This window comes from Elephantulus edwardii, unplaced genomic scaffold (assembly GCF_000299155.1).
Source record: "Elephantulus edwardii isolate Elephantulus edwardi_28Jun2011 unplaced genomic scaffold, EleEdw1.0 scaffold00026, whole genome shotgun sequence".
NCBI lineage: Eukaryota > Metazoa > Chordata > Mammalia > Macroscelidea > Macroscelididae > Elephantulus > Elephantulus edwardii.
In genome coordinates this window covers 10,587,166-10,594,230 of record NW_006399776.1, presented here as the reverse complement: position 1 = coordinate 10,594,230, position 7,065 = coordinate 10,587,166, and the positions used below count along the sequence as shown (strand labels likewise).

Sequence of the window (7,065 nt, the reverse complement as noted above, 5' to 3'; positions counted from 1 at the left end):
AAACAGCCAACCTATAAGAGTTAACACTTGAGTGAGGAAAAACAGGCCTGAAAGATAAAGGCTAACTCAGGAAAGGTGCACCTCCCCTCTTGGCAAGCAGGAAGATTAAGATACAGTTTGCATATGTCTGGGAAAAAACAAAGAGGTAAACAAAGGCTGCTCTAGGAGAGATGCATTTCTTGTCCTGATAAACAGACAGACTGTGTGCTTCGGTGCCCGAGCTACTGAGGGTCTAAGTCTGGGCAGCCGAAGAGTGTGGTTAGCAAAATGAACAAAGATGAGCAGATGAGAGCAGCAATTAACCAAAAGTTGATAGAAAATAGAGAAAGAGAACGACTCAAAGAACTGCTGAGAGCCAAACTAATTGAATGTGGCTGGAAGGACCAGTTGAAAGCACACTGTAAAGATAATGATTTTAAATTATATGATTTGTTTTTTGCTTTTGCATAAGAGGTAATTAAAGTAAAAGGACTAGAACACGTTACTGTTGATGACTTGGTGGCTGAAATCACTCCAAAAGGCAGAGCCCTGGTACCTGACAGTGTAAAGAAGGAACTCCTACAAAGAATAAGAACATTCCTTGCTCAGCATGCCAGCCTTTAAGATTGCATTAGATTGTGTTGTTCTGTGGTTTTATTTCTGAAAGTGAAACTTGCCATAAATTAGAAATCAGTTTCCCAAAATAAAGAAAAACTGGATAAATTATGTATATTGTATTAAAACAGATGAGGGAAAGAACAGATTAGAAGTGATATATGATTGAGTATTAGGCACAGGAATCCAGAATTAAGGTTGAATAGAGAAGTGTACTCGGGGTGGGGGGGGTGGGGGGGACGTAGGAATTGTATACTAATGAAGGAATTTTTTTTTTCTCTTCAGAGGGTGAAGCGAACTGGTGGGGAGGGGTGGGCAGGGAGAAAAGTGTGGCAATGAATGAATGGAAATCCAAAACCTCTGTAAATGTCTATTAAAATTAATAATGATAATAAAAAAAACAGATTAAACTACTTTACATGGCTAAAGAAAGAAAACAAAGAATCCTAAGGCAAAGTAACTAGTTTTGCAGGCTGGAGAAACTTGATGTCAGTTTTATAACTATGTAACTATAGTTTTATAACTGATAAGTATTTAGAGAATTTGGAATTTATTAATAATACCCATCAAAGAGAGTTCAAGTTTAGAGGAAAGAGGAAGGCACGAGTACATGAAACACATGGAATTTTAATTAAAAGCCCTTTTCCTTGATATTGCAGTGGTAGAAACATGACAGTGCACATTTGTCAAAAACCTGAAGAATTATCTCAAATAGATGAAACTCTAATGTGAACTATAGACTTTAATTGGTAGTAATATACAAATATTGACTTTCTAATTGTAATAATGATGTTAATAATAGAAAAATTGTGCATCAGATAAGTGGGGGTATGCAAGAACTCTCCACTTTGAACTTTCGTTGTGAAGTGAATTACTTAATATGAATTTTCTAGTTATTATCTTCATTACCCTCACCACAAAGCCGGATATGACTACACAAATATGAGATGTTTATGACCCACTGAAGGGATTTGATGAGGAAGGGATTAAGATGGAAATTATTTCATTTTACTTGGATCCACAATCAACACCTCTGATAGCAGTAGAATATCTGCTGCCAAGGAACTCTTTAAAATGTTAAAGAACAGGAATGTTACCTTAAGGACTAACGTGTACCTGATCCAATCCATGTTGTTTTCATTTGTTTGCTGTGCATCTGAAAAGTAATAGATGAAAATGGATGTCAGAATAAGAACCGGTCTACGGCCATGCCACCCTGAACGCGCCTGATCTCGGAAGCTAAGCAGGGTCGGGCCTGGTTAGTACTTGGATGGGAGACCGCCTGGGAATACTGGGTGCTGTAGGCTGAAAAAAAAAAAGAATAAGAACCGATGCCTCTGAATTGTAGTGTTGTAAAAGACTCTAGAATATTCCTTGGACTGACAAAAGAAGTACAACCAAGGATTTACTTAGAGGAATGATGATGAAACTGTGTCTCCCAAACTTTGTGCATGTTATCAGGGCGGGGCATTCTTGGAAAAAGACATCATGTTGATAAATAGGATCAGAGAAATACAGGAAGACCATCAACAAGGTGGATTTTTCTGTCAGTGACTACAACAATGGACTTTTGCTTGTCAGAGATCATGAGAAAGGCAGGGTTCTGATCTGTTGTTAACAGGGTTACTATGAATCATAATGACACCTAAAAAGAACAAGTGGAGGGGAAAAAAGAAGGGGATTAGATAACTTTCTAATAATGTAATAAAATAAATTGCACCTTTTAAATGGGACTATGCATATGAGATGTGCCATATGCTAATGTAGGACTGGTAAATTTTCCATCTTGCTAGATTTCAACTGAGCTGACCTAGGCAGGAAATGAAGGTATCACTACCATAACATGAAAGAACAGAGTAGAGGAGGTCTTTTTGATCTGAGATTCCTACACAGAGAGTTGAAGATCTCTCACACCAGAGAGATGACATCAGATGGTGGGAGCAGGGACAATGGCAACAGAGACAAAAAGTGAGAAGAGTTATCAGCTACTGATTCACTGTGTGAGAAACACAAGTCCCTTTATACAGGAGACCTGTTCTTTCCAAGAGTGTTCCTTAAGAAATTTATTGGTTTGTCAATCCACAGATCTATTGCTTAGTGTCATTGAGTTCAGGTTTTTGACAGAGTGTAGGTAACCCCAGCACATTATTGGCAGAGTTAAAAAGTTTTGCAATATTTGCTCGAGTTCAGCAACAGCCAGAACTCAAAGCTGAGGTTCAGAGAAAAGTATGCCATCAAGCAGGCCTGAGAAGAACCAGTCCTGATGGAAGAAAACTATCCTGAGTGTTTACAGTCCTGAATAGTAACCTGCTACTTTCTTATATTAAACCACCACCAGTCCTCTGTGGCTGTTGCAAAATATTATAGACCTTAATGTTGTAGGAAGGTTAAAAGTTGGTGTTAAGATTTGTGGAAGAAAGTGTGGATTGTGGGGACATGTCTGACTTCCCAAGATTAGGCTTTATGTTATTGATGGGGATTATTTTCAATTGTGAAATTAGTGGAGGCCAGACATTTCTGTTTCCATGCCATGACTTTCTGAAAACTTTCTGCACAATTTTTCTGCAAACCTAAAATTGGTCTAAAAATCTATATTTTAAAAAATCAGAATTAAAAATGTACCAAACAAGAGTGGCCACAACTCTTATTTATAAGGAAAAAGAAAAGACTCAATGGGAAAGCTTAAAAGAAGACCTAGCTTGATGGAAGGTGCACTGTACTTTTCATCTACTAGGAAGCAGCATTTGGAGAAACTAAGTAATATTACTGTTCATTGGTTTTCTGAGGCTATACATCGCATTCTGAGGCTGGTAGACTAGTGGCAAGAAGCTGCTCTGCAATCCTGAAGGAGAGAGATACAAGGCCCCCAACTGCTCCACAGGGAAAGGATGGACAATCTCCTTCCATGCAATTAACTTCATCTGAAAACCCACTGGAGGGTCAGCTATGGGTGGGTTCTGAACAGACAATAAACAACAACAACATACATCGCATAGAAGACTGCTCCTCTTTCCCCTGCAGAGCAACTGATGGCTTAGAACCAGAGAGGCAAAGCCTTTGGTTCTGATTCAACAGCCATGCATGAGAGGAAAGGCCATACTGCCTACCATGTTCCTGAATGGCAAGGCTTAATTTAAAAAATATCTAAATCTTCTCTAAATAAATCCAATGCTTTCACAGTTAAAGCCCAACAAGATATTTTAAGGAATTTTGTTAGTTATTTCTCAGGTTTATATCTAGAGAAAAGTTCAATGACTGGCCAGTGGATTTTCAAAAACAATAAAAGAGTTAAAATATATTAGGTTCTTCTTATTTTCTAGAAATTACATAAGTTGTTAGAGATGTATCTGTGAATAAAAATTACAGTCTAACTATGTCAAAAGCATGGTAAAATCAATTACTTGGCAATCAATAATGGAAGAGGGTTAATATACTTAATATTTTCCTATTGATTTTGAAGCGCTTATTTATATTAGCTACAAGTGAGAAAAAAATAAATAAGAATGGCTACAAATAGTGAAAAGCCAATTCACATAAGAATACAGTGCTTAACTTATATTGAACACTTTTGACATCAGGCATAAAGTCATGCTCATAAAATATTTTCATTTTACTTTTATATTTTTTACCCTATCCTCACATTCATGGTATATGTTAGATGCCAAGATTATCACCATGAGCATTTGAGGTCTTGAGCTTTAGACAAGTTACTCTGGCAGCATAGTTGGTTAAGTGTTTGGTTGTTAACTGATAGGTAGGTAGTTCATATACAGAAGCTGCTCCACAGAAGAAAGATGTAACAGTGAGCCTTATAAAGACTTCAACCTAGGATGCTCTGTAAAGTCGTCCTATCTCACCCAATAGGGTCACAAAGAATCAAAACCTAGTCAAAGGCAGCAAGGATGGTTTTTAGTTAGAACCTTTAAACATCAACATAGTTTTACCAAAGAGTGATAAAACCGGAATTTGAACTAAAATTCATCTATTTCTAGAGCTCAGAATTTCATCAATAAACTATAAAGACCAAAATTATGACACAATATAACGATGTTATCATATATTCCACTAAAGAGCTAACTAAATAAATGGCTTTTTAAACAACAATGATTAATCATTTTATACTTACTAAGTTTGCGGAGGTTAAAAATATGCTGTTGTTGTTGTTGTTATGTGCTTTCAAGTCGCTTGTGACTCATAGTGACCCTATCTATGTACAACAGCCCTACACTCTGCCCTGTCCTGTGCCAATCACACTGGTTCCAATGTATCCATCTTGATTACCCCAGTCACTGAATCAATCCACCTCATAGAGGGCCTTCCCCTCCTGAGCCTGCCCTCCACCCGCCAATCATGATGTCCCTCTCCAAGGACTGGTCCCACCTTACAACATGCCCAAAGTATGTCAGATGAAGCCTCAGAATCCTTGCCTCCAATAAGCAGTCTGATTTAACCCTCTCCAGGATGAACCTGTTTGTTTTCTTAGCAGTTCATGGTATATTCAATACTCTTCTCCAGCACCACTGCTCAAAGGCATCAATTCTCCTTCTATCATCCCTAGTCATTGTCCAACTCTCTGACACATAATAAATAAGTGATTGCAAAGACCATGGCCTGTATCAGATGCACCTTAGTCTCCGGAGAGACACCACTGCTCTTCGGTACTTTGGAGAGGTCCCTAACAGCAGACTTTATGTAGTCAAAATTAGTTAGACTAGAATATGAACATGGAATAATTTACAGTCTTTCAGGAAAGGACTCTGATAAATGGTTGTAAAAGTATGATTCAGCGCTTCCACTTTAAAGAATTTATATTGAAGAAACAATGAGAAATAAAGATTTATACACACACACACACACACACAAATGACATATTTAGCCGAATTTTATTTATGATAACAGAAATGTTTAACTATTCAGATTAATATATCAGGACATCTTCACAAGTGAATGGATATTATTAGGCATAAAACCCAAACTTAAAAAGAGTGTTTAATAGCATGGAACACTATAATTATGGAATATAATTGATGAGGGTAAAATACAAAATCATATATAAAGTGCAATTCTAAGTTGTATATTAATAAACACCTTTATATAAAGTACTGTATAAACAAAATAGATAATAAAATATCAATTTACATACAAATACATATATATGTTGTTGTTGTTATGTGCCATCGAGTCACTTGCGACTCATAGTGACCCTATAAAATAATAGATGGGTTTACATTTAAGAGATCAAAATTATCAACGGGCATTACAAATCTGTAAAATCATTTGGGGGAGATAATTTTATTCTGAAACATTTTTTATTTCCTTAATTTTACACACAGGAATATTTATTACTTGCCTGATATAAATGAATAAATATTACTAAGTTAAAAATAAAATCAGGTAAGAGTAAGCCATTGTCCTATCTTGAAATCAAATTAAAACTTCTAAATGTACTAAAACAGTATTAGTAAGCCTTCACCTGCCTCTCTAAGAAGAGAAAACATGCTAATTAATTTATAGGTATTATTTAAAACTTACCTTATGTAACATGTCAGCAGATATACTTAAAAGAGAAAAGTGTATTTTATGGTCCTGAGGAAGGTAATAAATGTCAGACACACATAGATACAATTATAACTTTATGAACACCAAAGGTGGTACTTAGGAGGAAAATTTTATCAAAACATCAAATGAAAATGCATGATTTCTAAGCACAGTCAAGGGATTATTTCTAATTCCAAGTGTAATGTAGGTGACATAGAAGGTTAAGGGCTCTAGTGCAATGGTCTGACAATAAACCCTCTGCAAATGTGTGGTTGATTTGGTGTTAATTGAGTAGCAGGTGAACAAAAATAGAAAGCACAAAGGGTTTGTAAGGGGGAGTATTTTTTGTTGATGAGAGAACATAAAAATGCTGACCTCTGTTATAAGAGAGAAGACTGTAGAGGTTTAGTTTTCTGAATTTCTTCTGCCCTCCATAGTATGGCCCTCTTTTGTTCAAATACTTAATAAAAAAAGTAAAAGATGGATTTTTTAAAATATTACAGGATAAATCAGTTGTGTTTAAACTTTATCAAAACTTAAGATTTTACTGGCAATAAGAGAGATGCAAATCAAAACCATAATGAGATACCATCTCACCCCAGTTTAGCAGGACAGTAAGCAATAAATATTAGAGAGGATGTGTAGAGAGAGGAACTCTCATACACTGTTGGTGGGATTGTAAAATGGTACAACCACTCTGGAAGGTGCCTTGGCATTTCTTTAAAAAGCTGAACACAGAAATTCCATATGGCATAGCTAATCCACTGCTAGGAATATACCCCAAAGAAATTATAACTGAAATACAGAGATTTGTACACCAATACCCACAGCAGCATTATCACAATCTCAAGAATATGTAAACAGCCCAAATGTCCAACCACAACCAAATGGACTAAGAAATTGTGATAGATTCCTGCAATAGAATACTATACA

The 7,065-nt window shown here is 36.2% G+C and overlaps 1 pseudogene; it reads left to right on the top strand.

Annotated features, from left to right (window-relative positions):
• Positions 1-261: 261 nt before the first annotated feature.
• Positions 262-603, top strand: LOC102843201 (annotated as a pseudogene).
• Positions 604-7,065: the final 6,462 nt, after the last annotated feature.